General features: G+C 44.2%; 1 pseudogene; it reads right to left on the bottom strand.

Annotated features, from left to right (window-relative positions):
- Positions 1-469: 469 nt before the first annotated feature.
- LOC120703378 lies at positions 470-4,663 on the bottom strand (annotated as a pseudogene).
- Positions 4,664-16,601: the final 11,938 nt, after the last annotated feature.

Raw genomic sequence — 16,601 nt, 5'->3', positions numbered from 1 at the left:
AATTTCTAGGATGACTTATTTTTTTTTGGGACGGAGGGAGTATTTGGCAATAGTTGTATGTACATGTGTCATTTGTGAGCTAAAACACCTTCCAGCTCGTACCCAACAAAACGTACCTAAGCTGTTACTCCTGCAGGAAGAAGGATACGATTATACGAAGATTTCTTATGAATTGAATCACTGTCAATAATTGGATAATTTGGCAAAACTTACAGGGAAAAAGATTATGGAGGAATGCATCATTTCCTTCCCTTATTTCAATTTTCAAGTGCTTTTGACAGGCATAAGGTAGTAACATTATCATAACGAGCATGAAGGAACTAGTGAGAACAAAACTGAATACAAGAACAAAACCGAATACAGACATTGTACTGGAAACTGCCTAGCCTTATTGTCAGTCATGCACTAGTGACTATGGTTAGTTGACAAACTGCTAACCACCCCCCTTCCTCCCCCTTGCAGGTTGGTATACTCACGGTAAAACATATTCGTGAAGCGCGGCAGCTTTGGTATAGTCAGTCTCCATTTTTGTGTTATCATCATGGCAATGGTCACTGGCATGAGTCACCTTCAGAACCATCAATCTCATCATCTTCACTATTTTCGATGACATGCGCAAGGGAATTAGCATGCAGCTTCTTAAAATGGCCTATAAAGTCAGTTGCTTCCGAGATGAGAGCGTTTTTGGCAGCTTTCAGATCACCAGCTTTCTGCTCAGAATGAGCCTTCACAGAATCAGCAGCTTTAGAACCTGGAGTCTTTCTACGAGGCCTTTTTGTGCTTTGCCTGCGAGACAACTGGTCAATGTACTTCTCATGCAAGATAACATTCTTCACAGGCTTCAAAACTCCTGGGCTTGGTTCATCTGGCTTAGTTTTCAACCGTGAAAATGGTTTCTTTTGTCCTAAAGAACTTGCGCTGAACCTGGGCGTAGAACCTGAATTCACACTACTGTGAGGAGTCCCGGGAGAATCCTCAAAAGAAATGTTCAATTGTAAGGCACTTGGTGAGGATTCAAATATTGAGAAGTGATCAGCCTCATGAGCATGGTCAATGAGGCACTGCTTTTGAAGCAAGTGTCTCACTGTCTTCTGTGCTGCTAGGCTCTTTTGTTTAGAAGTCCTTTGCCTCCCAACTGCAGGTTCCAAGAGATTTGGAAGTTCAGGATCGTATAATGAAAAATTTGCTAGAGGAGAAAACTTTGCTTTGCATATCCTAGAACGACGGGCAATAGGAGTAGGTGTTGAGAGGTTAGCATGGATTCTGTTGAAGCACTCTTCAGCAGATCTCCCTGGCACCTGCAAATAAATAGAACTAAGGTTTGCCTTAAAATATCAAAAGTCAAAACAATAGTGGAAATTAACTGTCAGGAATGCTAAGAACTGGCGCCTGCAAAAGTCAAAACAATAGTGGAAATTAACTGTCAAACAATAAATGCTAACAACACTAATGTTCTTCTGAGTTAGTGTCAGAAAAAACCGGAGAAGACAGAAAGCAATACATGTAAAAGCTATTGTTCATAATGTATGGCATGTGTTACTAGCTAGTATCTACAAAGTATTTAGATACCATTGCCTATTTTTAATTTACTAATATGTCAGGAATTACACATTTAGAGAGGAAAGTAGCCCAATGCGCATATGACCATATGTTTCATAAGGGCTTTGCTACGGTACTCCAATTACCTCTTAAGAGGTAAGAGAGTCAAAAGAAATCACAGCCGTTGATTTTTGAAATTTTCATCTGTTAAGTAATTAAAATAAATAGGAGAAAAATCCCAACAATATCCCGCAAATCATGCAGCTTCCGTTTCCTATACGCTTTCATGCGCGGAGAGCCAACTCCTCATGTACGCATCATGGAAAAAAAATGTCAGCCATCTCAACACAACCAAATATTGTATGATTCAAATCAAACCTACAGAAGGAACAAATTTCATCTTATAACTACTTGTTTGGTACGTGCCATAAAAATAACCAAATCTTCAAGTGTGCCTTCACATGTCTCCCATGTCACGTTTTTGTTATGAACAAATCCATGTCACGCACGTTCACCATTCATATTAGGAAAAAGTAATCGTTTGATCTGATACACTCATGCTTGTATAACTTGATCTAATAAGAAGATATTTTTCCTATTTTTAGAATTAAAACGTCACATGCCATTATTATTCTCTAAAGTGTCAACCCATTAACCATATCACATTTAGTTATGGGGAAAAAATTAAATGGCCATTTGATGGGAGAAGTAGCAATTGGCATGTGTATGTCAAGCAGGTGCCTCAAATCTTCTTCTTGGTGGCTGACGCACCCATGTAGTGACCTGACACGTTTTGACGTTCACATTGAAAAACGAAATTCTTTCGTACGCACTCTCATCATGAACAGGAAATTGTGTCACGTTAAAACAATGAAACTTTATCTGTCCCGTTAGATCTTTTAGAGGTTAGATCTAATAGGAAGTTAGTTCCTATATTTTTTCTATTTTTAGAATTAAATATATAGATACTATTACCTCCTAGAAGGTAATACTTTATTTTCACCCTCAAGATCTACGGTCCACAGTTATTTCGGAGTACCGTAGCAAAGCCCGTTTCATAATCAAACAGGCAGCATTTGGTTCACAACTACTGCTTTATTGTGTAATTTGCACAGGTGGGTAAGGATCTGATGACCAAGGATAGGGCATTCATCCTTGGCAGGCCAGCAGAGTTGGTTCACAACTACTGCTTTCCTGTGTAATTTGCACAGGTGGGTAAAGGGTGGGGCAGATGCCCATGCTGTTGCCAAGGATCCAAGACCAGATGGAAAGGAGATATTACATGGGCGGCTGGGCATCTGCCTTTAGCAGGCGAGCCAGGAGCTCTTCTTCCATGCCATCAGCCAAGACTAGAAGACATTGAGAAGCTGAGATAAAAGAACTTATTTGGACTACCCTTGCTTGAGAATAAAAATTATAATAAGCCTACTTGTAAAGAGGACTTTCCTAACAAGTAACAATTATGTATGAATAATATTAAATAAGAACCGACCTAACAAATATAAAAGTCAAAAAGCTAACAGTGAACAGTGAACAGTTTTGGGAAATAGACATTCTTGTTCGGAAAAATGACACCATCTAATTCTTTGGAGTGGAGCATTCTCTTTTCCCGTTATAGTTGACCATACATCTTGCAACTACTCATCCCATTTTACTAATTATTATTTAGGTTAGGTTGGAGTTGGACTATGACAAAATTGTGGACAAGTGTCTAGCCTTGCACTTTACTGTTTCTGTTGTACATCATTCATAAGAGGAATACCAACTAAGCTACAAGGAGTAGCACAAAAAACCATGAACAATCCATGCTTGCGTGGGCATTTCCTAAATAGATGTAAAATCATGTCAGACCACAATACATTAACTGCATCATTCTTGTTCAATTTTTATGATAAAATAAGACAAGATAATGATATACAATAATGGTTCTTGGGGTAGCTGTTGCAATTATGAAAAAATGATGAAAACACTAAAGCAAATATCATAAGGACTCGAATTACCAGTTTGGAAACTCTCTTCCAGAAATGCGGGGAAGGTCGGGCACTGAAGTATGCCTTGCGCAATGCGACATCCTGCTCTTCTGTTCAATCATCTGAACCATGAAAATTTTGTTTTCTTTCTCTTTCAGTCCCAGATGGCTCTTCATTATTTTCCTCGGTGTTCATCAGTCTATCATCCCCAATTTTGGGCTGCACCACCAAAGCTGAATCCTTTTTATTTTTACCTTTTTGGTGGCTAACTTTTCTGGTTTCATTGCTAGTTGCAATTTCTTGGCTATCTGGAGGCAGTGATTGGAGGTCCTGGTAATTTGGTCTCTTTGGTGAGGATCTGCCTTCAGTGCCTCTCTTCCTCTTTCTAGTAAGCACCTCACAAGGGTTGGCGTTTAGCTCTTTCTTCTCTTTCTTTTTGCAAGATAGATCTGCAATCTTTTTCCTGATAGGAATATCCGGGGAATTCGAACACAGTGGCTGTGGCGCCTTGTCGCTTTTCATCCTTGGCAAAGCCTTTGCTGCAGCATTTCTCTGGCTACTCCTAAGGTTCGTTATATTATTATCTTTCCCTGAAGCATTTGGAGTCTTTCTGTTATGAGTAACAAGGGGCCTCTGAGGCAGCAGTTGTTTGCCCAAACTCTTACCAGCTGGATGGAACCGTGGGGATCTGCGCAGTGGTGTGATTGCTGATTGATTATCCCTGACCTCACATCCCTACAATGGTGAGCCGAAATTATAATGCCACGTCTTACAATCTACAAATCCAATGTGATCTGGATGGAGATATCAAACTAATGAACATGCTAGTATTAGGATGAGATAAACATCAACAAGATCAAAATGATATTAAGATATAGATATCAAGAAACAGCTTACGAACTATTACTAGTGAGCAGTGAGATAAAATAATTTTATATGGCAACAAATAAGACAGAACAAGATTTTTCTTGACAGCCATGACATCCTTTCTATTGCGTTACTACTTACTATTCAACCGTATTTAAAAGAGAGCCTAAATCAGGGGCCAAATCATAGAACTGTTTCCCCCTCTAATTCTTAAAAAGCAGGAACCAATCAAGCAAAAAAATAACGCATATCGTACCCCCTATCCGAACCTATTTCGCAACGATCGAGACACCGCCCGCCCCGCCCCCCCAAAAAACCCACCTTGATTTGGTCGTCTATCACAATCGGGTGCTCCGGATCCCTGCCAGCGAGGCGAGGCGAGCGGTGGGAAGGCGCTCTCAGCACCCGCGCAGCCCCGGCACCCTCAGCCCGGCAGCCGCCGCATCTCCGCGTGTTCATGGGGGCGGCCGGCTTCTTCGTCGTCTGGGGCTCCGCCTCGCCCCGGGTCTTGGCACAGGAAGGGTGCCTCCGCAAGAATAAGCTTTGAGGGGTCGCGTTGTGCGAGCGTAGTCGCCCCTTCCATGGCGTCCCGCCGGCAGCCGGGGTTGATGGCTCTTTGTGCCTGGCCAGACGCCAGGGGCACGCGGTGGCGAGAGCCCACTTGCCGGCCCTGCAGATGCACGCTTGGAGGGCACCCGCGCGCGCTGTCCGTGCTGGCCCGCAGGGGCGGCGTCGCCGGTGGGGGGAGGCCGAGGCCGGCCGTCGCCGGTGAGAGGAGGGCCGCGCAGTGCGGCGTCGCTGGTGGGAGAAGGGTGAGGGGAGGGCTGCATCGCCGGCAGAGGGGAGCCGCGCAGGGGCTGCGGGATGGGTGGAGGCAGATCGGCCGTCGCCGGTTTGGGTTTTTTTTTGGGTGTTGGGGTGGGGGCGGGGGAGGCGCAGGTAGAGATATTTGAAATTTCGCAATTATTAAAAGTGGGTTTCGCGTTTTACCGTCTGGTAATTGGGTTTCGCCCATTTAATTTTGACATCTATAAAACTTATATAGTTAGTCCTCATTAGAGATTTTTCTCAACATGCAAGCTATCCACCTTAGCAATGCACTATTACATACAATTAAAATCCACTAGCATTTTGTTATCCAAGTCAACATGTCATGCAATCCAGTAACATTTAATTATAATAGTTTATTCATTTATAAAAGTAATTAGAATATATATAATTACTTCATTTATCCACATCAACATGTGCATCACTATTAGGGTCCATAAAAATTTATTACTATTTCTGTGTTCTTTGAATCAGCCACATCATGCTTATTATTGCAACCATTCAATCAACTTCGTGCATGTCCTATATCCATGAAATGCATGTCCTATCCGTTTCTTTCTTCTCTAACCAAAGAATAACTCAAAAATCTATTATTTTTCATCCAAGAGATTTTATACGAGCTTTTCTTTATTAAAAAATCTATCATCTTTTTGTTTCTTTAGCAAACTCGATCTAAGTTTTTATTTTTCTTACTATACATGCTCTCCATGGTGTTTTATTTAAAGAATTATTGTATTTTTTATTATTGTTTATTAAAAAACTCTCTCAAATCCCGCAGCATCGTGCGGGGAATCATCTAGTTATATATGAAACCACGTCGCACTGCTCGAATTTTTTGAAATTTTCTAATTCATTTTTTGTTTATTCACTCAGTTTTTGAATGAAACTTTCCAAATTGCCCCCGACCTCTCAATCGAAATCCTCTTCCAGTATAGGCTGTACGAGATCGGCATCTTTTTTTTTCTTGTCACCGCCGGTTCTTGTCTCGCTGTCGTCTGGAGCAGCATCGCCCAGGACGCCGTCGGCGGTCATCACCTTCTAGGCACGAATCATCACAAAACAAAACCCATAACCACTTGGCTGCCGGTTGCCGCCGCCTCTCCCCTCCCATTGCCTCAAGCCATGGCGCAACTCCTATCCCCCGCCGCCGCCAAGGAGGTTGCGCTAGATGTCGATGGCTCTGAAATCTGCTTGACGCTCCCGCGCGGATAGGCCCAGCACCCCTCCCGCCACCACCGCGCCTCCGAGCCCCCCACTACCGTCCAGGATACGACGCGGCGCCGCCTCGCCTCTCGCTCGCGGGCGCGTGGGCGCACGGGCCTCGGACACCGACTTCTTACTGCCTCCTGGCTTTACACCTGATCTCCTTGATCCCCGGGAGCTGCGCCCACGCGCGGTCCTTCCCTGCATCGAACCCAGCCCACTTTGCATTTATCGCCATCGTCTGGAGCAGCGGCGCCAAGGACGGCACCGGCAGGCATCGCCTCCCCACACTCAACCTTCTTGCAAATCGACTCCTACATTCATATGGCGTGGGGGAAGCTCAGGCTGCGGCGGCCGCTGAGCAGGGAGAAGGTGTCCGTGCCCACACAGCAGCAGAGAGAAGGGAAGGGAACGCGAGAAAGAAGAAGTGATCATCTATATTCGTGACCAAAAGGATATAAGGCTGCGTGAGACCACCACAAGGGCATAATGGTCAGCTACTTTGATTAAATCAAGGACAAAACATAAAATGAATGGAAAAATCTCGAAAAGGCATTCCAGCGGTGCGATGTGGTTTCATAATAGCAAGCTGGCGAAACCCAGTTGCGGGATGGAAAAACAACAAAGCCCACTTCCGATAATGGCGAAATTCCAAATTTCTTGACGCATGGCGGCTGTGCGTGGGAAAAATTTGATGGAGCCAATATGCAAACCTATGCCTATGCATACCGGCTTTCGATTGATACCACGTGGAAGCCTAGGCAATCCAACGCCCGCTACAGGATGCGATTATGCGTCATTTGAGGTGATGGTTCTGTGAACCATCGTCGAAGAGAACGTTATTCATACTATAAAGATCGAAGACAATTAAAGACGTTTCTCACTCAAATCGTGCCTGCGGTACCTCCACGCTGGACCCACCTGTCGGGGCTTAGGGAGGTGGGAGGAAGGGTAGACCCAAAGAAATCGCGAGTTAGGAGATGTTTCTGCCAAAATCCTATTGTTTTTCTCACCGTCTGCAGTTGTACCCGTTGCTCATACCCATGGTACCCACTTCGTTTTGCGAGTGCGCCGATAGGGCGAGCCGGAGCTTCGAGCGCGTGGAGGCGCACGAGCACGAGGCAGCTATGCGGGGATGCGCAAGGCCTACGGATGCGTGTGCACATGGTGACAGGCGGGCAGGCTGCGAGCAGGGGTGTGGTAGAACCGCCTAAATTAATCCAGCTCAAGTGCGCTAACTATCACCATAAAGACAATTTGGATTAATACGCACTTCAAACAGAGTAATCTAACAGTATGTCGGGTAACATCCCGATGCAATCATTGGATCATGATCGAAACAAAGTATACAAAAGTCCAGCGACGATACAAGACATCATGATAAAGCTAGTACATGATATCATTCAACACTATCATCATTGGCTGGGGACGCATCCCATTCCACCGGCCAACTAGTAGTGGGTATGACAAGTACAAGACATCATGATGAAGCATGTAATAGGTCGTTGAAGCAAGTGTCGGACCACCCATGGCGAGACTTCAGTATCAGCAACTGGAGGTTAAAATGCAACACCGTCCAATGCTTCATACAATCCTTATACAGCGGATCAATTGTGGCCTGCTTCATCTCCTTGAAATTCTCTAGCCATTTCAGATTCCCAAACAGAACATCACCTTGGTCTATATGGTTAGCAAGGTTTTCAAAAATCTTCGAAGAGTCTTGAAGAAGTTCATCAATGTTGAAGAAGTTCATCAATGTTGAAGAAGTTCATTGTCTGCCAAGTCTTGAAGAAGTTCATCAATGTTGATGTAATCGCGATTCGCACTATCGCCTCCTGCTGTTGCTGATGAGGGTTGTTGTTCTCTTTCATTCACCGACATGGACATCGAAGAGTTTCATTCAGATGCACCGGTGACACTAGGTTCTGCTTCGCCGTAAAACTTCCAGACTGTGTAATTCTCTACAAAACCATGGCGGATCAAGTGAGATTGCACCATGTTATCTTTCGGGAGAAGTTTGTTCTTGCAGCTATTGCATGAACAAATTTTCTCACATGATGCAGGAAAGGCAGATCATTGCCTACCCTCGGTAACTTGTACATCCACTTTCTTGTCCATAAATGCGACCTTGCACACACAGAGAGAAATTAAAGTCATATAAGCTCAAGATCTGGTTTTCTCTCTCCTCCATTTAGATCAAGATCTAGATCTAGAAGAAAAGCACCAAAATCATGTAAAAGAGAGAAGATGAGAGTTGGAGACTAAGAAATCAACCTCTTGCGGTGCCCCCCTTCACCAAATCCAAGAGCAAAACCTCCCCTCATCTAAAATGGCCAATTTTCGTGTTTTGAGCTCAAAACACACGAAAATGAAGGGGGAGCAGCAATGGGAAGAAGGGGTCTAGGTGCTTGTTATATAGAGCGAACTTAACCGAGGCTGGCAACTTAAAGAAACCACCTCAGTTAATCATCCATTAACCGAGGCGGTTGTGTTACAATGTGCTGCCTCGGTTAAAACTTAACCGAGGTGGTCGATGTAAAGCAACCACCTCCCGAGGCGGTTTCTTTAAGTTGCCCACCTCGGTTAATCTTTAAACTGAGGCGGTTGCACGGCCGGCAGCCCGACCACCATTAATCGTGTCAGGCCGCCGGCCTGCCCACCGCCGAGTGTACTTCGAGCATACATGGACCGAGTTTTGGTTTGGTACTTAGAGTGAAGCAGATTTCCCTAGCCCTAGCATACGTGGAGCGTGAGAATCCATCGGGTGGGATTTTCGCGTCAACACGCTTCTTGGCACGCCTTGTGCGATGCGTCATCAACATCCACAACAACATCATGTACGGCTACATCAACATGGTCGAGGTCAAATTGACCGACGAAGGAAAAGCTACTGATGATGGCACCCCTGGAGAAATCCACGCCAACAACACCGTCAAGGTCAGAAGGAGCAGCTCGGTGCCGAGCAGAAGCAGCAGCTTGCCAAAGCTGTTGTGAACTTTGAAGACGAGTGTCACGTCTAGAGAATTTGAAGAATTTGCTACCAGTATGGGAATTAAATTATTGAATTCTTCTCCATATTATGCTCAAGCTAATGGGCAAGCAGAAGCGTCCAACAAAGGAATTATCAAGTTGATTAAGAGAAAAATTGATGAGCAGCCAAGGCGATGGCACAACACGCTTAATGAGGCTTTGTGGGCGTATCAGATGGCTTGTCATGGTGCTACCAAGGTGTCTCCATATCAATTGGTGTATGGGCATGAAGCTGTTCTTCTTTGGGAATTGAAAATGGGCTCTAGGCATGTGACATTTCAAGATCAACTAACAACCGATGAGTACTCAGCTCTGATGAAAGATGGCTTGGAAGATTTAGCTAGTCATCTGTTAAATGCTCTTATAAATGTTGAAGCGAACAAAGCTAGAGTGGCCAAATGGTATGATAAAAAGGTTAAGGTTAAGAATTTTGCCCCGGGAGATTTAGTGTGGAAATTAATCCTGCCAATATGGTCTAAACATTCAAAATTTGGCAAGTGGTCACCAACTTGGGAAAGACCGTACAAAATAAATCGGTGTGCTCCTGGTAATGCTTATATTTTGGAAACACTCGAGGGAGAAGAATTTTCTAGAGCCCTTAATGGGAAGTATTTGAAGAAATATTACCCTAGTATATGGGTAGACACAGAGCCGATGAATAATTGCATCGGTTGGGTTATGAGCTGTAGCCGATACGAGAAGTATCACCTTTAGTGCAAAAAATATGCAGAAACAGATTGGAATACCGATCGTAACTTAAATACATTGGTTACTATATGACCGATGTGATATGCATCGACCTTAGAGCAATAAGAAAAATACGAACAAGGAGAAGCGATTATTTTGGGAAGTCGATGCTTACATATACACAGCAGAATATTGTTCACACCACAGTTTGCATCATGGTGAAGCTAGAGTGTTTACATCACGAATCAAGAGTGTGTCTGAAACCTATTACAGTAACCCAAGAGAGTCTTGGATTACATTGATCGCACGCAGGCGAATTTCATCGGCTTCCTGAATTGCTTTGTTGTCATCATCGGCCGAACCAAGAATCGGCTGGAGGCTCTTGTGAAGCTGATAAGCTTGGCGGGCTCATTCCTGTTTCTCACCTTTAAGCTTCTCGATTGCTGGTTGAATTTGGGACAAGTCATTGTGTATGATAGCAATCTCCTGGTTGATTTGGTTGAGTTCCTAGAGAAGGAGGTCCCGCTTGGCTTCCAGTTCGCCTTTGGTTTTTTCCCAGACCGGCTTGAGATTGGTTTAACGAATCAATCTCACTACGGGTTGAATCTACAAGGCCCTTGAGGTCATCTCTCTGCTTGATGATTTGCTCTTGCTGGAGGCGATCGGCAAGGCGTTTTTGAGCCTTGAGGACTTGCTCCCGATGACTCTCGATGAAGGCTGCGGGGGTCAATGCTTCCTCGATCGGTTCTGGGAGCTGGCCTTCCAAAGTTTTCAGAATGGTGCGAATAGGCTCAGCATCCTGAACCGATTGACCGATGGTTCGATTCAAGAATTGAAGAATCTCTTGAAGCTTGGTTCTAACATTTTCTGACATTGCAGCCGATTCAGCCGATTGCACTTCTTCTTCTTGTGAGGCGACTCCAATTTGAAAAGAAAACATACTGTTGTCTGGAGTATCTTGCGCCTACAAGAAAAATAAAGTGGAGTATCTTGCGCCTACAAGAAAAATAAAGTTAGCCGATGGGAATTTTAGAGTATTATGAAATCGACTAAAATTAATTCTTACTTGTTTCAAGTTTATCACATCAAAATTTGAACCAGGAGGGGGTAGTGGTGCAGTTATCGGCAGAATAATGTTGGTCCCGGCATCAGGAGCATCAGGGAGTAAAGTAATTGACTGATCGGAAGTTCCAACCAATGCTTGCTTGGAAGTAGTATCCTGAAAATAATTATTAGAATCGAATAACGGATTGCGAAATGAAAGATCGGAATTTTTACCTGAGAAGTTAATACAGTCGGTCTTGCCCTTTTGGATGCAGGAGACAACATATTGATCTGAAAATAATTGACAGATTTCGGTAATTTAAAGGTGATTTACAAGAAGAAAAGTGTTGCTGGAGTACAGTTACCTGAGTTGAAGGGGAAGATAGTGGTGTCATGTCTTGGATTTCTTTTTCTCCTGTACTCACAGCTCGGTCACCAGCGATATCGTGCACGTTCTTGGTGAGTTCTTCAGCTAACAGTGTAGTTAAAATTAAGTATGGAAATGCTAAATCTATTCCAGCTTGGGGTCAAGGATGAGTGAGTTACCTGTTGATGGAGAATCCAAGATCTCTACGATTGGTGGATTGGCAGCCTGTGCCGATGATTGTGTTGCCGATGAGTCAATCTGTTGGCTTGAAGAACCTTGGATAAGTACCTTGCGCGATGTTGTCTTGGTACTGGATGCTTTGCGTTTCTTCCCAGCTCAGATATCATCCAAGGTTGGGGCGCCATGACCGATGAAGGAATTCTCCGATGGAGGAGCATATGCGATCGGTCGGTTGCTCTTACTGATGGTTGGGGGGAGCTGTGCTAGGAACCTGTCAAATAATTTTTTTAATATCAATCAGAAGGAAAATGAATGATTGACTATTGGAAAGTTTGGAGTTATATACCTCGTTCTCAGGTTCTTGGTAATCAGCATCGAAGTTTTTGCAGTAAATGCTTGCCGATATGCAGAAGAAGTGCCCTTGCCATTCTGACCACCAGTGTTTGAAAGGGATTGTTGTGAAGGCGGCAATTTGCCAATCACCCAAGTTGATAGCACTTGCATTGGGCTCTAGATTCTTTTAAGCGATTGTAGGCTAAAGCACTCTTGATAGCATCTCTGGCCTGAACCTTATCGGCAAAGAAAAGTTGGATCGGTACTTGGCCAAATCCCAGCTGTCGTGGTACCTCCGATGGATAGTAGAACTCAAAGCCGTGCTAGCCTCGTCCCAAAATGAAGTTGACAGGCAGAATTCTTGGGACGAGGACTTCTCTCAAGCTGTTGATTGTGTACTTATCATTTCTCCAGATGTCGAGCTGAAACTTTACTAGGTTCTCAAAGCTATGGTTTTCATCGAAGTAGGCAAACTAGATGATGGATTCTTCCGAAAAGCCATTGTAGAAGCATCTGAAGAAATCGGTCACACCGAAAGCTTGAGGATCATTTGCTATCATTAATGTTGTTTCGCCAAAGGAGGTGCATCGGTGAGTCCGGAGTGTTTCCCCTTCTGCAAAATTTTTTGATGGAAAGGATATTTGTCGCAGATTCATACCCATGGTTATGTGCATGTACATGTTCAACCACAGCTGAATGAACCACCATGACCCTCCAAGGTTGCCGATCGGCTAATCGGCTTTGAGTTTAACTAACACCTGATGCAGTTGGTAGTATACTGATCCAAGGAGATGTTTCCCAAGCAGGATCTGGTTGCCATCTGCTAGTGTCTCTGCCATTTTTAAGGTGTTGGATGTTGGGCCGACGGTTCTGCCACAGAAAATGTACTTCTCGGAGAAAGACGCCATTGCTGGAGGAGGATGAGTTCTTGGTGCAAAAAGGGGATGAGTTCCTGCCGCCGGAGGAAGCAGCCCGCTTGGAATCTTGGGGATGGTGGAACGGATTTGTTCTTGAGGAGAGAGAAAGAATGAAAATGCTGAAGGAGTGCCGACGGAGAAGAAGATGGAATAATGGAATGGGATATTTATAGTGTTTGCCTTGAGGGGCATAATGGAAATTTGACGCGCCGCCTGCACGGGGTATGAGAACTGGTTTGAACACTGTTTGAGGTGTTGGTTTAGAAAAGTAATCATGACTGGAGTAAGTTTCGAAGCAAAAAGATATATTACTCTGAAACTGGGGGGCATATGTTGACGCCATTTTTTGACACGCATCAAGTTGAACGATGGAATGGAGAAAGGTTGCCGATTTGGAAGATATCAGCGTATCCGATATGAAGATTGGCCAATGATGCCGTTGCCGATGGGGATTCCTTTAGCCGGAGGGATATCCGGATTTGCTCAGATTCCGGTGGAGTCCTATTTTAGTTCGATTTGTTTTATTTAGAAAGTTTTTTCTTTTGCGTCAAGTTATGTATTTGCCGTAATCGGCCAGGAATCGTTTAGTTTAGGGGTATAAATAGCAGTTGTATGGGACCTAAGAAAGGTTGGTACACACCAAATCAAACAAACCTTTACAATTTCTCTGCAATTTACTTTCTTATTGGCAACTTCGCTATTTTCTTTTCTGTGAGTTCTTTCGAGTTGATCAAGGACGCTTCACATTCGAGCGATTTGATTTGCTTGTGAGTTTTCGTTTACCGAGTAAATCTAAGCTTTAGTTTACAGGCGCATCATTGTTGCTTCGTTTAGATCTATCCAAAAGTTATCGAATTTTATCTAGGTTTTGACTTCAGGCACATCGTTGTAGTCTCATCTAGATTTATTCACAATCTACCGATATTTGCTAGATCTATAGGTTTTTCCTATTGTTTTAGCTTTTATCAAATTTGTCCAACTTGGAGCAATGATTAGATCGGTTATTAATCTTATTATATTGTTAGAATATTCACAAAGCCGATTAGATCTATTCCAAGTGTCGTTATTCGAGTAACTTTGTTTAGGTTATGCATTGATAGCCTTCACATCGTTCCACGTGTACATCGGTTGATCTAGCCGATTTGTCGTTTTCTGCATCAGTTGAGTCTGCCGATCGTATCGGTCGTTTCGACCATTTTTGTTGTCTTCTGTGTCGGCAGGGTTTGCCGATATACTGTGTGAGAGATATTCATAAATCCAGCCGACACGCTCTCGAATTTAACGTTTGCCAATTTCTTGTCAATTTATAGGTCAAATTGACTGGCACGCCCTGGTTCGAAGGAGTTGCAGTCTGAGCTTGGCGAACGGTGCTCTCAGGCTTAGTGTGTTGATTATATCCCTCTGGAAGACATCTATGGAACTTGTGAGAGAAATCCTCATCCGGCACCTCAAATCCAAGACCCTTGAGCTCATTCACATTATCATTCAACCGGTTAAATATCTCGGGCACACCTTCTTCTTTCTTCATGGCAAACTCACTAAATTTTTCCTTGAGCACATATAATTTTGCATCTTCCACGCTTGATGTACCCTCATGAATTTCCATAAGTTTCTTCCATATTTCATTTGCAACCTTAAGATTCTTGACCCGGTTGAACTCACTAACATTAAGAGCACTAAATAGCACATTCACGGCTTGATCATTGAGTATGTCATTCTCTTCATCACGAGGTGTCAATTCTTCTCATCAAGAATAACATATCCATCCATCACAATTGTCCACATTTTTCTACTCAAAGACTTGAGATAGGACATCATTCTAACATTCCAATAATCATAGTTATTTCCATCAAAGAATGGTGGCATCCCAACGTGAATTTCATTTTCACTAGTCATTGTCCCTACTCCGAGATGATTAAATCCTTATTAATTGAGTACTTAGCTCTGATGCCACTTGTAGGTTCAAGAACACCGACTAGAGAGGGGGTGAATAGGCGGTTTTTAAGTTCAAACACAAACACTAGAGAAATTTAATTAGTAAAACAAGTGAGCTCCTATGTCTAGCATATCCTATCACTAGTTGGGTTTGCAACCTAGGATGACAAGAGACAATTTAAGCACTAGGAAAGTAAATTGCTCAAAGTAAATTGCAAGAATCAAAAAGAGCAAAGAGATAACCGAGCTTGACACAAGAATTTTTCCTGTAGTGTCGATGACTTGCCAGTCACCCCTAATCCACGTTGGGGTGGATTCAAAGAATCAACCGCTCCTCTATCAAGGCTCCCCTTGATATTGAGTTGGCTTGAATCAATGAACCTCTCCAAGCCTCGATTCCACTAGAGTTGCTCTGCACCACACCAGCGAGGTGAGCACAAAGACCTCTCCCAACCAATTTCGGGGCTCCTCCACAATCTCTTTGAAGGTCTCCACGAAATCACCTTCTTCAAGCCATCTAGGGAGCGGCAACTCCCAAGAGTAACAAGTCAAGGACGCTTGCTTGAAGATTCTCTAGTGCCACAAAGCTCAAACTCTTGATGCAATACACTAGGATGCTCTCACACTCACAAGAATGCAATTCCTAAGTAAAGAGTGTGTAAGAGAGGGGGAAACTAGCTCAAGTATGTCAGAAAAGCTTTCCAAGAGGTCAAAAGAGCTCCCCCCACGGCCGGGTATGTGATATATATAGAGTACCCCTTGGGATCTAGCTGCTACACTCAAAATGCGTGCATACAGAGGATTTGCGGACTGTCCACTTTAAACAAACTGGACTGTCCACCATTCAAAACCAATGGCTAGATTCGCAACTATTACATGTCAGAGTCTACCGTTACAGCACTTCGTGGACTGTCCGCACCTTAGGTGCAGACCGTCCACCGTTCAAAAGCTCTAACAACTCAGAGAGACAACATCTCTATACAAAATAGAAAATGAGGGGCGGACCGTCCGCACCCACTGAGCGGACCGTCCGCCAGTCAATTTTTGCGAGCCACTAGAGACGCGATGTTTATGTCCAAACTGGACTATTAGGGGGTGGACCATCCGCCTGTGAGGGCCGGACCGTCCGCCCTTATATACTTCGGCACAACACAGAAACAAGAGCTTCTGTCCAGACAAACCAAGGAGGGGCGGACCGTCCGCCCCTAGCATTCAGCCCTCATTTTCAAACCGATCTTGCCATTTTTCAAATGAAGTTAACCCTTATGCATGCAACATAAGTTTAAGCAAATATGGCACTAAAGAACAGTCAAGCATGGGCACAATGACCCCTCTTGATAGTATGACTATTTATCCTATCAATCCGGTCATACGTTATCCTCTAAACACCTCATGACCGGTAAATCTCTACTACTAAAAAGATGCTAAGGGTGACATTTTTTTCAGTAGTACTTCGTGCTTCGTTCGTCGCCCCCTCCCCGACCGTACATCGCTCGCACCCGTGCTGATTCAAAATTCATCGCCCCTACCCACCACCCATCACCCACCGCCCCAAATCGAGTCGCCCCTCCCCAACGTAGCTCTTCCCTTCCCAGCGCCGGATGCCGCCGCACCCCATCCCATCCGCATCGTCACTCATCCCCGCCGCCGCGCCACCGCTCCGTCGTCCGCGCCATCCTCGCCCGGCCGCCGTCCGTGCCG

This window comes from Panicum virgatum, chromosome 4K (genome assembly GCF_016808335.1).
Source record: "Panicum virgatum strain AP13 chromosome 4K, P.virgatum_v5, whole genome shotgun sequence".
Classification (NCBI taxonomy): Eukaryota; Viridiplantae; Streptophyta; class Magnoliopsida; order Poales; family Poaceae; genus Panicum; species Panicum virgatum.
This window is presented reverse-complemented; position numbering and strand designations above follow the sequence as displayed.